Raw genomic sequence first — 17,753 nt, 5'->3', positions numbered from 1 at the left:
GGTTACGAGTTTGTGTGCCTAGGACGGAAGGCGGGTTGGGTGTCAGAGCGTTCTCTACCATGAACAGTAGCTTCCTTATGAAAACAGCCTGGCGTCTCATTGAAGGGAAAGATTTTGCTTTTGCTATCCTTCGCACTAGATACTTGGATAATTTCGGTTATGCCAAATGGGCTCTGGCGTCTTCTCCTTTCTGGACGAGTGTCCGTAGCTTGGTTGATCAGATGGTGGAGAATTTGTTCTCTTTTATAAGCACCGGAGCTAGTACGTTGTTTTGGAGGGATGATTGGCTCGGTTACAAGCTGGTAACTAAACTTGGAATTCCTGATTATATGCATATTTTCTTGAATCAAGCTGTGGAGGATTATTATTACGATGGAATTTGGCATTTCACTGAGGATTTTGTTATCCAGTTCCCGGATGTGGTGGTTGATATGCTCCTCATCCCCATCGGTGATGAGGAAGATGTTAGGGTCTGGAAACCTTCGGACACCGGGAAGGTTACTTCAGCTGTTGCTTATGCGAATATAGGTCCTTCTTTTCCTAAAGTTGGTTGGGGGTCGTGGCTCTGGGCCAACTTCATTCCTGATCGACGATCGCTAATATGTTGGCGGATTATTCACACTAAAATGCCCACGCTGGATTGTATTCGTAGAAGGGGGATTCAAGGCCCCAATCGCTGCATCATGTGTAGCAACGATGAGGAGACTTTGTCCCATCTATTTTGGGATTGCACTGCTATTCGTCCTGCTTGGAATGAAATGTTGGACTGGTTTGACAAACGTGATTTGGGTATGTGCTCGGATATTCATTCGTTCCTTGTGGCCTCTTGGAATGTGGATTTTAGTCCTCTGGTTTCGTCCTTTTGGAAAGCTGCTATTATTAACATGATCTGGAAAGTTTGGGATTGTCGTAACCAAGAACTTTTGAAGACAAAACTTTTCATCCTAAGATGATCTTGAGCTTCCTCAAAGTCGCTTTTAAGGAGATGGACTCTCAATTCCTGAGACTTGGTCATTCGAACAATACTTGGAGTGAATATACTATTCTTAGGCGTATTGGGGTGGCGACGCGTGCGAGGCCACCTCCGACGATGATGGAAGTTCATTGGTGGCCTCCGGTCGGAAGCTGGATCAAAGTAAACACAGATGGATCGGCCACAGGTGCACCGGGACTCATTGCTGCTGGTGGTGTGTTCAGAGACAATTGGGGTTGGGTTCGTGGTTGTTTCCATTTTAAAGGAGGAAAGGGCTTTGCTTTTGAGGCGGAGCTCTTAGCGGCTATTCATGCGATCCGAATCGCTCATCAAAGGAGTTGGAAGCAACTTTGGCTTGAAGCTGATTCCACTTACGTGGTCCGCCTCCTTAATAATCGTTCGACGAATGTCCCTTGGCGTTTCCTGGCCGAGTGGAGGGAGGTCTTAAAGCTTCTCTCCCAAATCAGCTTTCAAGTCTCTCATATTTTCCGGGAAGGCAACAAACCGGCAGATTTGATGGCTAATTTAGATCGTACTGAAGGTTGGTGGCCTTTTGCCTTGGAGGAGATTAAAATGGTGGCTGCTCTTGATATGTCCACGCATAGTGCTGTGCGAGTGAAATTTTGATGTTTGTTGTTGTTTGGGGTAAGGCAGAGCGTGGATTTCCAGCCATCACCGAGGCTGGAGCGGAGCGGTTGATCTTGACGGGTGTTGGGTACCGGAGTTGGGGGTGCAGCTGCTTTGATGGGGGAAGAGCAGATGACTGGAGCTCTTGCTTTAGTTGGTACCGTGCTGATTTATATCAGCAGAATGGCGGCTGTCACAAGCCTTTGAGGTAGGAGGCTCATACTCGAACGGGCCAGGCTACTGGAAGCTGTATGGTGTCGATGATACCCAGGGGGATTTTGAATCAGCTGAGTCCCGAGCTGATTTTTGCGGAGAATTTCTGGACTTCGAGAGGGCAAGTCATGCGCAGGGTCCATTATGCGCATGGTCGGGCGATGGTTGGCTGCGAGGCTGGGTGCGGGAGCAGCTTGGTGCTCGTTGTTGTTCGATGGCTGGAGGAGGAAACCGGCGACGGCGTTTTACCGGCCGGTTTCCCTTCTATGACAGCTTTCGGTTTTCTTTTGTTGGTTGTTGGCTTGTTCTTGCGTTTGCTTTTCTTCTTATTTTTGCTTTGTGTTGAGAAGCCGGGATTATCTAGGAACGATGGTTCGGACGGAGTTTCTGAGATTCTCCCAACTCCGCTTCTGACACCTTTTCTTTTAGACGAGTACTCTTTTTCCTCTTGCTGAGGTTTTAATGAGGCTCGGCCCTTAGTCTGCTCTCTGTGCTTTCAAGGGTTTAGGTTCTCCTGTTTTCTCTTTTTTCTTTCTATTTAATCATATTTTAATAATGGGCTGACGACTCTACCTCACAATTATAAAAAATTGAGACCCATAAAGGAGAAGCCCAGCCCATGAAGCCATTGAGTATTAGGGTTTTACTATAAAATCTTCTGCACCAACCCTTCTCTTTCTCTTTCGAAGAAGGGCAATCGACTTCCATTAGTTTTTTCAGTACTGCCGAAGAAAAACAGCAGCAACAATGGTATCTTTCATCTTCTCTCAGCCTCATAAATTTATCCAAACACATTTGCGAATTTTGAACTTTTAATTTAATTTATGCTGCAAATTCTACAGGTGAAATACTCGAGAGAGCCCGATAACATCACTAAATGTAGATTTATGTTGTTTTGTGATGATTTATTTTGTTCGTCGTTTTATTTGTCTTGTTTGCTGATTTGGTTTTGTTTGAATGTTTGTTGCAGCTTGTAAGACTAGGGGATCTGATCTCAGAGTTCATTTCAAGGTAAATTCATGAATTTTATTTTATTTTACTGAGCTTGTTTTAATGATTAACAAGCTAAACACTTTTTTTGATTGGTCGTTATTTTTTATTTTACACTATAAATTAATCCATGTTTTTAGACTTTTGTTCAGTTTAATCTGTAATAGCCCGTTTCCACACAGCTAATTTTAGTTTAATTTTGAACTTAGAAAGTAAGATGATTCATGCCGGATAGAGAAAATGTTTTTAATTTAATTCCAACAAAAGATTTAATTACATTCATATTACAATTTTCCCTATTCAAGCCTACACTATTACATAAAGTATGGAAGCAATACATATATACTTATTTATACATACACATATCATACACACATGTGTGAAGTACAAAAGACACACCCCAAATCTCCTTCAAATCCGCTGCCATCCTTACCCTGCAGCTCCATTTCCCTTTTCAACTCAAAAGACCATACATATGGTACAAGAGCTTGTCAAGTCAGCCACCCTACACTCACACCTGCCCCTTCTTCATGCTTGTCATAGGAGAGGTAGCTGCCAACCTCCTCCTCTTAACAAATCAGCCAAGAACTCACTTCACCATTCTACACCGAGAACTCCACGAGAAGAACAGGGACTTCCACTCGTTTCCTGCTAGCATTCAAGGTAACCTTTGCTTGAATCTCTTCCATCTTTCCTTCATGTTTCATCCTCTGTTCATTAAAGAACAACATGAAATATATTTCAGTAAATTCCATCTGCCCAATCCCTTCCACCAAAGACAAGAGAAGCAGGACTTGAAAACTAACCCAAGAGAACACCAGCAAGTACAGATCGTTTTAAAGGTTTCATCTTGAACTCCCATACCTCTTTCCTTTTTGCATATGATTAAAACACCTCTCATTTCTTATTTCAGCAAACCACACGAGTTTATACACGTTAAGCAGTAGATTCATGACATATCATATGGGCATAACCATCTCATCATTTCTGTATATATATATGTATATTTTTTTTTAATGGGAGCTATACTATACTCTGTTATACAAGTTTGAATGATTTAAAGAAAGAATTTTTATGAGTTTACTTTCAACTTTGGGCTGTTGTATCGAGTTGGGTAAGAGAGAGAGTTACCTTACTGATTAAATAGAGACGGGAGATGGAGAGGGAGGGGGGACACGGCGTCGGTGCCGCTACTGTCCGGCCAAGCTGAGAGGTTTGGGAGAGAGCCGGGGGAGAACCGGCGGTAGTCTGTTTCATCGGCTGCTGTCGACCGAAGATTTGAGAGAGAGGTGGCGGCCGTGGCTCCGCCGCGGTTGCTGGAGATCAGAGGGAGAAAGAGAGGGGTGCCGTGTTGTGAGAGAGAGTTTTGGGTGGTGTCTGGTCTGGTCTGGGCTGGGGCCGCGGAGGACGGCGGCGGTCGTGGGTTGCTGTCACCGGGAAATTTTAAGGAGGGAGACCGAGGGAAGCGGCGGCGCCTCGTCGTCGCTTAGGAGGAAAACGGAGCGGCAGCTGCTGCTGCTGCTGTCGGCCGGTTGAGTGAAGGGGATGGAGCTCAGACGGCGGTGGATTTCGATGGTGGAGGGGCGGATCTCTGGCAGAGCTGAGGGAGAGAGGGCGAGCGAATTGTGTGAGAGGGACGAGTGGATTTTGTGAGAGAGAGAGAGGATTCCGATCTGTGAAGAAAAGAGGGAGAAGGGTTTGAGGTGTTGGGTTTTTTGGGCCTTTGTTTTAATTTTCAATTGGGCCATTCTTTTATTTCAGCTGGGCCGGCTCTTTTAATCAATTGGGCTTGTGCATATTTCTAATTTAAAGGAACTATGCTATTTTAATTAATTAGACTTATTAAGTTTGATTAATTATTTTAATTTGCATAATAATATTTAATTTATTATTATGTGCATATTTTAAGTAAACACTTATTATATGTTTAAGTATGAAATGAGTCATGCATTGCATCATGATTTAATTGGTTAATTATAATTCCAATTACAAAAGAAAGTCGAGTAAGAATATTGTTGGTGTTCTTAACTCAAGAATTTAGTTTTCAATTATTTATTCATTAAATTTTGAAAACCCGGCATGACGAATCAAGTATGTTTAGTACATCCACTAAGAAGTAAGATTAGCTTTACGAGACCTATTAAGAATAGAATTTCTTGTAGGCTTTGTGGACCAAGGGGATTAGTGCTGCTTTTTCGAGATGAATTTATGTGATTATGATCTTCAGGCTTTGCCTAACTAGGTGGGCTTACTTTCCAAATGTATAAAGTATGATTGAGTTATTAAGCTCTAAATGTTTCAATTAAATGCAAATTATTTATTCAATGAAATGAAAACTGTTTATCCAATAAAATGTTTATGTGCACTCAGCTCTGTTTAAGGCTCGCAAAGTTAATCAATTGAGGTTCTCTTATGACCTAACACGTTGTCTGAGAATCGTGTACACATGCTAGCTGACCTGGTGGGTTGATCTCCATCGGGCACTGGCCAGAGGCGTTATAAGGGTGCTCGACGGGATGTGTTCCGGAGCATGTATCATGTAAGGCTTGTCTGGGTAGCGTCCCGAGGTCAATTCAACTTGTCTGAGTTACGTCCTCAGGGCAAGTGCAATGGGAGAAATGGATCCGTCGGTGGCTAAAAGGTCCGGGATCATAGCGAGTAACGGAAAGGGAGTGTGACATGTGCGCACAAATGAAAGAAATTATTTTAACATGCTTAAAAGTTCTTTCAATTTAAAACCTTCTAAGTCATGTCAAGTATGATTGGATAAACTGCTCTTACGAAAATATGAAATGTTTATGAAAATGCTTGCCCACTGAGTACATTAGTACTTAGCCCAAAAATACTTTCAAATGTTTTCAGGTTGGCTGGACGGTGCTGACGGGACTGAGCTGAGGCTAGGGTTCAATTTCCTATGTTAGACTTCCGCTGTAGCAATTACTCATATTCGTCTTTTGTTTACCCAACTTAAGATCTTCATGTTAAATTTCAAATGATATACCTGACCGAGTTTAGACTCTTCACTACTAAATTTATGCTAATGAATGTCGGTTGTCAGAAGCATGAAACAAAACTTGTGATCCAAAGGGGCATAGCCCGTGATGAGGAGTGAGGATCCCATCAGCCATCCTACCCCAAACAAGGACAGCGGCACCGACTTAGCCCCGGAACACACTCGACTCAAGAAACGCGAATACACCACATAATCGTCGAAATAATATAACGGCGCCGTCGAATGTCTGCGTAGACTAAGAAAGAAGCTGGCTTAAACCCCAGGCCCACCCGGATCGAAAGAGGCAAAGCCATATCATAAGAGATAGCGGCGCCGTCAAATATCTGCGCAGACTAGAGAGGACAGCGCAACACTAAAGCGACATACGGAGAAGACCTAGGGAGTGGAAACAATCAGTAATGAGAGCTGGAAAAGAGCACGTGTTCAACAAAAAGCTGCAAAATAGTTAGAGAGTTTGTTAGTGGAGAGAGAAATGTTCACGTACGCCGCATGTGGAGTACGTGAACGACATGAAAAGCCCCTTTTACCCTTCGCCCTAATGTAATCCTATAAATACGCTTTGTAAACCGATATTTCAGATATGTGCAATTTTACCTTAAGAAATCTCATCTGCAAGTTTTTAAGCAAATCCCCTCTCACACTGCGATACAGGTGATTCCGACGTCCTTTTCCGACTAATTTAGATAGGTTTGAACGTTAGACTTCACCAACTGGCGCCGTCTGTGGGAAACCTGGGCTAAGGCGTGAGATTTGAGAGAGTGTCTGAGTGTCCTTGTTCATGTTTGGCTTAGATCTGCTTATCCTGGCGTAAATCAAAGGGAAGAAGGGGGGTTTCGTTACCAAGCCTGCGTTTATGGCTATATTTTTTACCGCATTTGAGGTTTATACGTAGAAAGAGATGGAATAATCAAGTGATTTGTGCATAAATGTTTAAACATGGCTTATTTTGCGTTTATAATGGATGAAATGTATGTTCGTTGTTTGTATCGGCAATCCGCTGGGATTTTCGGGATCTTGATGGCCTCTGTCACCTTGCATGAATGAAGGGGAAATAGCAGGGGAAGGAGACGGTTTATTCAAATATTTTTTGGGAACCGTGCCATTTTTGAATTTTTCTTTGAGAACCTGCGTTATTTTTGAAATTTTGAACTTTTCTATACGTGCTGTGCATTAATGTTACTTGCTTAATTTTGATGCATTCCCGGTGCGATACAGAGAGGTAACTCCCTTTCTGTGTTTCTGATGTTTCACTGTTTATTTTGGCTAACCTTTGTGCTTTTCCGAGAGCATTTTCTACTGGAGAAGACCTTCCGTGGCGGAAATGTCCTTTACCTAATTATGAACGACGGGAACTCTGTTTCACCTTTTTTCTGGGTTTATTTCCTAGAAGAGGGGGATGTTCATCTCAGAAAGAACTGCAAAGAGGATTTCTATAAATTCCTTTCTATCTATGGATTTCCGTACATTTAATCGAGAATCGTTCCATGGGCCAAAGTTCGTGGGTTTTTCTGGGGCTTATCTTCTATTATTGGAATACTTATAGGCCCACCTACCGCCGATATAACACAGCGACATCTGCGCAGCCCGCCTGCGCCGGTATACTTCTCCAACCTTGACTCACTATTTCTTATTTTACTGCGATACAGTGAACAGGTACTTCACAATGGCAACCCATCAACACTGTAAGGATCTAAACAAAGATTTCGAGGCCGCTGTAGGGAACACATCTGCCAAACCTACTGACGACACATCGACTAAGGGAGTCGACTTGACTGGGCTTACTCCGCCGGGTTTCACTACGATCAACAACATGATCCCTGCTTCTGTACAATCTAATATGGGAACAAATATGCCCGCCGTGGCTACTATCACTACAGCACCAGGGCCAACCAATGTCCCTATCAATGACCAAGTTTTGGCTATGCTCAACTACGCGACTATTCGCTCTTTAATGGGTATTACTCAGCCAGCTGCCTCACCAGAGGGAATCATAGCTGCTCAGAAAGCAGCAACCGCGCCTGCGCAGGCAGGGGGAGGAGAAACAGCGATGGCCGCTCAGACAGGAATAGACAGAGAAGAAGAAGGAGGAAGGAACAAGCGGAAGTTCATTACGAACAGTGTCCAGATCGAAGATGTGACTGATTCAACCAGCGGGACCACTCCGCAGCGCAGCTTAGGGGCACACAAGGACAATGACAAGCTGAAGGAAAAAGTATCTTTCCTCCGAGACCAGCTAAAAAGTCTGGAGACAGAACTCAGGGAGCACGATCATAACACAGAGGTGAACAAATTCCCCGACCAGCACGGACTGAGACCTGAAGAGCCCCGGAGGGAGCTCCTCAAAAGAAGTCGGCGCAGGCCGAATGATACCATATTCACGAGAGACCGGGAGGGACACCACTCCGACATCCCTATATCAACACCTACTCACAAGAGCCCTTTCTCGGAGAAAATATTGTTGGAACCCCTGCCAGCAAATTACCGCCCCATCTCATTGGATTATGATGGCACCACCGATCCGGAGGTGCATATAGCTCGTTTCGAGGGGCTGGCAGCGCTACATCAGTATGGGGAGGGAATCAAATGCAGGATCTTCGCCACGACTCTATCGGGCATGGCCCAGCGATGGTTCCACAATCTGAGAAATAATTCTATATACTCATATGATGATCTTCACCTCATGTTCATGAGACAGTTTGCCAGCGCAAAGCGGGTTGGGAAAACACCAATTTCCTTGATGGACATCAGGCAGGAACCACAAGAAACACTTCGTGAATATGTGGCACGATTCAACACAATCGCGTTAGACATACCAGACGCCGAATCTCAGATTAAGTGGTACGCTTTCGCTAGAGGGTTAAAACAAGGCCCGCTCTTTGAGGCACTCCAGATCAAGCCGCCCACTAGTTTCGAAGACATCATGATAATAATACCGGGATACCTCCAACTGGAAGACGCTAAAATGGCAAGAAAGGCAGAGGCCGATAAGCTCAAACCTAAGAAGCAAGACAGCGCAGACGCTGGAGAAAAATACATCCCGAGGAATCCCTACCGAGGTCTACCTCCCAGAATCCCAACGATGGCCATCGAAGCTGGAACAGGTTCATTAATCACGGCGCAGACAGAGAAGAGGGAAGAGCGCGGGGGTTACCGAGATGATTTACAAAATCCAACTCAATGGAATCGTCACATAGACGAAATTTTCCATCAGATTAAAGAAGAGAATTATTTCAGAGCTCCAAAAGATTACCAACCCGGAGCCCCAGCCCCAGGCAGGAACAATTTGTTATGTGAATATCACAACCGTTACGGTCATCTCACCCGCGAATGCGGACATTTGAAACATCAGCTAGAAATCTTGGTCAGGAAAGGGTTCCTGGATCAATTCATAGAAAGACCACGAGGCTCATATAGAGAGAACCGTTACGATAAACGTAGGGAAGATGAGCGGCGCCGGCGGGATGACACCCGCCGCGACCATGATGACAGGGAAAGAAGACACAGACATGAGGAGAGAAGGGAAAAAAGAAATCATAGGCGAGACAGCCAGGATAGACACAACCCCGCAAACCACGCCCAGTATGACAGAGAGGTACACATGATTACAGGAGAAAATAATATACCAACATCTAACAGGGCCAAAAAACAATTGGCCCGCACGGTCAGGTCTGGATACTATGACAAAGCTGTCATGACAATCAACACCGCGCCCGATGAACCGATAATATCCTTTGGACCAAAGGATGCTAGGTCTCTATTCTATCCTCATGACGACGCCTTGGTGTTTTCTGCCAACGTGGCCAACGTATTGGTACATCGCATCTTTGTTGATTCAGGCAGCGCCGTCAACATCTTATATCTAGAGTGCTGGCAGGCAATGGGTTTGGAGGCTAAGCTAGAGCCCGTTGTGGCTCCTCTTTATGGGTTTTCAGGGGAATCAGTCCTACCGGTGGGAATAATTGAGTTGCCAATGACGATAGGGCAACCATGGGGAAAAAAGACCCGAATGGTCAAGTTCTTGGTCATCGACGCACCAAAACCCTCTTACAACATGATCTTTGGGAGACCGGCGCTGAACTCTTTTAAAGCAATCATCTCTACTCTTTACTTGAAGATGAAGTTCCCCTTGGAAGGAGGCAAAATCGGTGAAGTGTGGGGAGACCAGGCTGTGTCGAAGAAATGCCATGTACAAGTACTAACTCAATACTCCGGACAAAAATGGGAAAGGTCAGTACACCAAGTAGAGGCAAGCAAGAAGGGAAAAATCGGAGTGATCACGGCTTCAGAGCCCGAGCGGAGAGAGATCGCAGAGCTACAAGGGGGAAATGATAAAATACCCCTCGTCACTACCAATGACACGTGCATGGTTATTGAGCTTTTCAAGGATAATGAGGGATTTACTACCAAAATCGGGGCATATATGGAGCCAGAATTGCAAAGAAAGGTAATAGCTTGCCTGCGCAGAAACGCTGACGTATTCGCGTTCACTACGGCGGACCTGAAAGGAATCGACAGAGAGCTAGCCGAGCATCGTTTGAACGTGGATCCCACGATCAAGCCAGTCAAGCAAAAGATGAGACACTTCGGTACTGAAAAGGATGCTGCTATTCGAGAGCAGATACAGGCGTTGTTAGAAGCGGGACATATCATAGAAGTGCAATACCCGGACTGGGTGTCAAACGCTGTTTTGGTGGAAAAGAAGGCTAAGACTTGGAGGATGTGTGTGGACTACCGGGACCTCAATGCAGCCTGTCCAAAGGATTGTTACCCATTGCCACGGATTGATCAGTTAGTAGACGCAACATCAGGATGCGAACTTTTGTCAATGATGGATGTTTACCAAGGATACCATCAGGTTAAGATGTACAGGAACGATGTTATTAAAACAGCATTCGCAGTCTGCGCAGGGATCTTCGCATATGTGAGTATGCCATTTGGACTAAAAAACACTGGGGCTACTTACCAGAGAATGATGGACAGAATCTTCAAAGATCAATTAAAAGAGAATGTGTCGGTCTATGTAGACGACATGCTGGTACACAGCACTGAAGCACGCACACATGCGGACGACTTGGAGAAAATCTTCTCGGTGATACGAAGACATAAGCTCATGCTCAATCCGGCTAAATGTACTTTCGAGGTGCAGTCGGGAAAATTCCTAGGATACGAGGTTACGCCTGAGGGGATAGAAGTGAATGCAGACAAAGTTAGAGCTATTATTGACATGACGGCGCCGCGAAACATCAAAGAGATACAAACACTGAACGGACGAATAACTGCATTAAGTCGGTTCATATCGAGGTCAGCAGAAAGAAGTCTGCCCTTCTTCAAAATTTTGAGAAAGGAAAGTCGATTCGAGTGGAGTAGCGAGTGCCAGCAAGCCTTCGAGGACCTCAAGGAATATCTCAAAAGACTACCCGTCTTGACCAAACCGATACCGGGGGAGCCACTATATCTATACACTTCGGTGGGGGTAGAATCTTTGAGCGCTGTGCTAGTGCGGGAGGAAGGGGGTACGCAGAAGCCAGTTTATTTCGTGAGCAAAATCATCCAAGGAGCGGAGATCAGATACACCGCGGTGGAGAAAACAGCTTATGCTATCATGATCACGGCAAGAAAGTTGTGCCCATACTTTTTATCACACAAAGTTATCGTCAGAACAGCGCTGCCTTTTCAACAAATCCTGGGGAGGCCAGACCTCGCAGGAAGAATGGTAAAATGGGCCATTGAGCTGGGCGAATATGACGTGGCGTTCGAACCGCGTACAACCATTAAAGCACAGGCCCTAGCTGACTTCATTCAAGAGACCACGAGATGGCCGCTACGAGGACCATGGACGGCGCAGGTCGACGGTTCCGTCACCAAAGAGGGGTGCGGAGTCGGAATATACATTGAATCGCCAGAGGATGGAACCTACCAGTTTGCGATCAAGTTTGAGGACAAGCTGTCAAATATCGAGGCAGAATATGAGGCAGTGATAAGGGCTGCCCACATCTTGAAGGAGCTCAGAGTAGACACAGCAATAATCAAGACCGATTCACAACTGGTAGCCCAGCAGTTGAGAGGCGAATGTGAGGTTCGCGATGACAGAATGAGAGCTTATTATGATCGGATGCAGCAACTCAAGGAAAAGTTTGAAGAACTGAAAATAGTACAAGTACCCCGGGAAGAAAATCGAAGGGCTGACTTGCTAGCAAGGATGGCCAGCGCCATTGAACAATCATGGAATGACGAAATCACACTCTTGTTTGAACCAAAGAAGAGCCCAAGGATTCAAGTCTGCGCCGTCGAAGTGGGGGATGATTGGCGAGCCCCAATTATTCATTTCTTACGTACAGGAGAAAGAATGGAGGGAGACACAGCAAAATACGCTAGATATGAGAATTTTTGTTTGATCAGCAACCAGCTTTATAAGAGATCTTTCACAAACTCATTCCTTAAATGTTTATCATCGGAGGAGGCAGAATTCGCTCTAAAGGAAATCCATCAGGGATGCTGTGGAAACCATGCAGGATACAAAGACCTGACCAGAAAAATCATCAGAGCAGGCTTTTACTGGCCTGGCATCGACAGGGATACCAAAGCTTATGTAAAGAAGTGCGAATCCTGCCAAAGACATGCGCCAAGAATTAACATCCCGGGGGAAGAAATGGGGGTGATGTACTCGGCGTATCCTTTCGACAAATGGAGAATTGATATCGTGGGTAAACTGCCAACGGCGCCGGGAGGAAAATGTTTCTTGATAGTGGCAGTAGACTATTTCTCGAAATGGGTGGAGGCAGAGGCTGTAACAAGGGTGGATGAGGCCACCGTCGAAAAGTTCATCTGGAAAAACATCTGTTGCAGTTATGGGGTGCCCAGAGTTCTAATATCAGATAATGGAGCACAGTTCACTAGTCAAAGAATCGAGGATTTTTGTTCAAGGATGGACATCGAGCAGAGATTCGTCTCAGTAGCCCATCCCCAAGCCAATGGTCAAGTCGAGCTGGCTAACCGCACTATCTGTGAGGGAATCAAGAAAAGATTAGAAAGAAGCAGAGGACGATGGGCAAAGGAATTGGACACGGTCCTGTGGGCGCTGCGTACCAGTCCCAAAACAGCCACAGGAGAAGCCCCGTTCACTTTGGTTTATGGCTCAAATGTTGTCATTCCAGCAAAGGTAAGGTTAGAATCACATCGAATTTGTACATATGATCCGGCGCAGAATGAAGAACTGCGCAGGCTTGAGCTGGACCTCATAGATCTAAAGCGAGAAGAAGCCCAGGTCAAGGCTGCCAAATACAAAAGCATCATTAAAGCAGGGTATGATAAGAAGGTCAAGCAGCGCCGATTCCAGAAGGGCGATCTGGTACTCAAGCGTGCGGATGCTCTGAAAGCTACCGGGAAATTTGAAGCTAACTGGGAAGGACCATATATCATCACCGAAGTCTTAAGAGGCGGAGCCTATCATCTGTCTGATCAAGAGGGGAGAGCTCTCGAGAGGCCGTGGAACATCAATCACCTCAAGAAATTCTATGTGTGAATTTTATTCATGTCCCATCATTATGTAGACCAGATACTCTTTTTCCCCACAGGGGTTTTAATGAGGTCTGGGGCCATGGTCGTCATCAATAAAGATCTATGGTTTTAGGAGAAATTCGCCTCTTATGTTTTCTTCAACATAATTTACAACACAGGTTAAGAAGATGACGCAAGCACAATTCAAGGCATTAACTGCATAATTCAAGGCATAAATTGCACGACGAGGGCATTAATTGCACAATTCAAGGCATAAATTGCACGACGAGGGCATTAATTGCACAAAATCAAGGCATAAATTGCACAATTCAAGGCATAAATTGCACGACGAGGGCATTAATTGCATAAATTCAAGGCATTAATTGCACAATTCAAGGCATAAATCGCACGACGAGGGCATTAATTGCACAAAATCAAGGCATAAATTGCACAATTCAAGGCATAAATCGCACGACGAGGGCATTAATTGCACAAAATCAAGGCATAAATTGCACAATTCAAGGCATAAATTGCACGACGAGGGCATTAATTGCACAAACTCAAGGCATTAATTGCACAAATTCAAGGCATTAAATTGCAAAATTCGAGGCATTAATTGCACAAATTCACGGCACAAATTCGAGGCATTAACTGCAACACTTAAAAAACGAGGGTCCAGGTCCCCAGTCCGCGCAGACCGAGATCCTGAGTCTGCGCAGACAAACATTTTGTCCAAAGAATCAGCCAAAATTTCCATGGTTGAACCAAGAGTCCGAACATTCTGACGAGCATGGGGGTGCAGAACATCAATCAAGATTACGGTCCTAGCTGTCATTCGGAGAGTAATCCGATTCGAAGAAATATCATTGCGCAATAGCAACAGAGAATCTATAAACAACACACGACATTTACAAAAACAAAACGCGAAATAGAAGAAGATACCAAAAAGGAAAGATGCATACGAAGAGCCAAACAAATTACAAATTACACCAGTCCTCGTCAGATGAAAGTCCCATTACAAATATGAAGTTTTCAAAACCAGAAGAGGAAGCGTTCTAGCATCTAAGGGTTGGAAGGTGGAGTTGGAGGCTTCTCCATCTGTATCTCCTCATCCGTGTTGCCACCACTGTCCCCACCGGAAGGTGCGGGCTGCGGAGATTCATGCGCGGAAGAAGCCGGCGCCGCCATGATCACGGGAGCTGGCTCATAGAACACTCCGCCACCGGGATAGTTACCCCGAATTGATCGGATACGAGAGCGAATCTCGTCCATATAAGGCGTCCTAATAAAGGGCTGAGCAGGCAGAGTAGGCGGAGGGTTAGCACCGCGGCCCATCACAAACAAGTTGATGGCCTTGTCTACAATAGGGAACCACCACTCGGGAGTCGGTGGCGAATCAGCACGGATACCCAGAATTTTTCCAAGAGCATTGGAATCAATGGCATGCAGCACCGCATCATTTTCGCACAAGGCTCTCTGCTCAAGAGAAGCTTGAGTCAAGTTAAGAGTAATCTGGGTAGACTCCTTGACAAGCCATTTCAACGCTGGGGCAGCAGCAGTCAGCAATTCGGGGGTACAGGTGAATGCGATGATGGTTTCTTGCAACATGATACGCAAGAACGCATGACCCTCCGGGGAAAGAAAATTAGCGCAGCCGGTGTTGCTTAATACCATTCTGGAAGGCCGCGTTTTCCTTCCCCACGATCTCCTGCCTGAGGGCAGCCAACTTCTCCGCATGATCTTGGGTGGCTGCTGCAAGTTCTTTTTCATTCTCATGCTTCACACGCGCTAACTCTCCCTGAACCCGAGCCAGCTCCGCATCAACGGACAACCTCTCAGCCTTCAACTTCTCGTTTTCCTCTCGCAAACGGCGAGCTTCCTCCTCAGCAGTAGTACATCGGGCCAGCGCCGCTAGGAACTCCTTATCTTTGGCCTGGACTTCGCCCTCTGCACGGAGAAGACTTCGAACAACAGTCAAACATTCAACCCTAGGCTGCGCAGATGATATAACAAAGGAACTTAGGGAACACACATCTAAAAAAGTGGAAATAGAATAAACGAAAATAAGCCCACCGTCTCAATCGTCATCACGAGGCCATCCACCATTTGCTGGCGGTTCAAGGACTCCTGAGCTTGAAGATCAGCCGGAGCAATCTGGGCGATCATTTGAGATCGACATTCCTCACCAGTTAGATCTCCAAGAACACGAGGGGCGATCCCCGTTCCAAAGGACACCCCAACATCGCGGGAACGATGAGGAGAAACAGGCATCTGAGCAGAGGAGGTAGCATCCTCTGAATATAATACGACGGTTTCAGGCTGCGCCGCCGACATCGTGGTTTTCTTTTTCTTCTGCTGCAACTGCTTCTTAGTCGAAGCGCCTTTGCGTTTCTTCAGAACTGGAGGATCATCCTCCTCCACATTTCCGGTATCCGCATCGCGAAGCCGGAGGGGACTAACTAGGGGGCGTCGAGAGCCAGAAGACCCCGCGGCAATGGCTTGCGCGGCGCCGCCTACAGTCTGCGCAGCTGGAGACGGTTCAACAGCACCACTCTGGGAAAAGTTGAAACTATCAATGACACCGACCGACGGAGTTTTCCACGTATCCATACCTAACACAGAGCAAACGAAATGGAAGGCACATCAGAAACACAATCCAAAGAACAAATCAGACATTCACAAGAAAGAGGAGTGGACGTAAAAGCAAAACATGACAAGTATTAATGTTAAAACACATTTAATACCCTCGGGAGACAGGGGATAGCGGGAGAATAAGCCCGCACCGGCCAAGACAGAGGGTCTAGTCACCAGCACCTTTACATCCAAAACTTCCTTGACCCGGGCCTCGGTCAATCGCGTCAGAAGAATATGTTCAATATCAGTGACGCGCGCAGAACTAGAAGGGGTGAGATGCTTAGTTTCATGCCATTGAAGTTGGGCATCGGCGCCGATAATGTCTGGCCAAGTGCCATTTCGGGTTTGGACAAAGAAATATTTATCTTGAAAATCTTTGTCTAAAGAGGTCATTTTTTTCATAAAAGCCATATAACCCCCAGCCTTGGAGGTGAAGTTATAATGGGACCCTGTTCGTTTCAAAACATGGGTCTTATGGAATAGGGCAGCGCTGTAAGGATAATTGTTAGCGGCGCAGACTATATGTAGCACATGGGCTCGACGAATAGAAGAGGGAGAAAGTTGAAAAAAGGGAATGCCATACAAATTACATAGTTCAATCAAAAAAGGAGAAGGAGGAATGCGCAGTCCAACATCAATTTGATCGACCCAAATCGGAATAACATCAGGATTAATGCCCCGGAAAGTATTAGGCATATCGGAATCAGGGTTAGCGGGATTCTGGATCCGAATTTTGTAATCCAAATCGCCAACATCGATACGAAGGGCATCCCTTATCATCTTCATGGACCGGGTAGACAGAGTGGATTGGGGGAATGCAGACGAAGCGGCAATGGATAGTGCAAAATTGCGAACAAGAAAACAACACAGAGCGAGAAAGGGGAAGGAAGGGGGATGAAGAAGCCGTTAAAAGGGAAAAAGTAAAATATCGCAAAGCGAGAGGAAGGAAAGAAGAGATACCTGGTTAAATCTAGCGACAGGGAGGGCGAGAAGAGAAAGGGGAACGACCGGCGGGGGGAAAGGAGAAATCGAAGCAGAAAAAAAATATAGCAACAGAAGAGTGAAGGAAGAAAGAGAAGAAGGAAAAGGAGAGAGAACGAACATTTATAGAGGAGGTGGATTCGAAAAGACCGAAAAGGAGGGAAATCTTTAGGGTTAAAAACTTTAAGGGTCCAGATTTAATTTCGAAAATGGCGGTTGAAAAAGGAGGGTGTAGATCGAGTCTGGGGCTGTGAAAAGACGGGTACGGGGAATAGCAAAGGTGTCAGTCATTAAATGACAAGACGTCATAGACAGAGGGAAAAACCATACGAAGACAAGAAAGCACCAAACGCTCAATACAATTACAAAAAGAAATTCAAAAACTTTTCACCCAGAAATACCAAGAAAGCGGTGCCAACTGAAGCCTGCGCCGTTTAGAGGAAACTCGAAGAACCAGTGTAGCCACAAAAATTCAAAGCTCTCTTGCGGATTCCACCAGGGGGGGAGTAGCTGACGAGGAACAAGGATCCCATCAGCCATCTCATGGATCGGCGGCGCCGACTTGGAGCCCTCAACATACTCGGCTCAAAAGACATATTTGACAAGGAAGCAGCGCAGGTCTAAGGCATCGTTGAGTGAGAAAGAAACTGAACCAAGCTCTAAGCATACCTGACTCAGAAGAGCAGAATCGCGTCACACAACGGTCAAGGCAAAGTAGCAATACCGATACAAGTCGGCGCAGACTAAAATAGGGGAAACCTGATTTCAAACACAGCTACGAAAATTCAAAGCTCTTATTTTCATAGACTAGGGGGAGTAGCTGAT

This window comes from Salvia miltiorrhiza, chromosome 7 (assembly GCF_028751815.1).
Source record: "Salvia miltiorrhiza cultivar Shanhuang (shh) chromosome 7, IMPLAD_Smil_shh, whole genome shotgun sequence".
NCBI lineage: Eukaryota > Viridiplantae > Streptophyta > Magnoliopsida > Lamiales > Lamiaceae > Salvia > Salvia miltiorrhiza.
The sequence above is the reverse complement of the archived record's forward strand: the minus strand, read 5'-3'. Positions refer to the sequence as shown.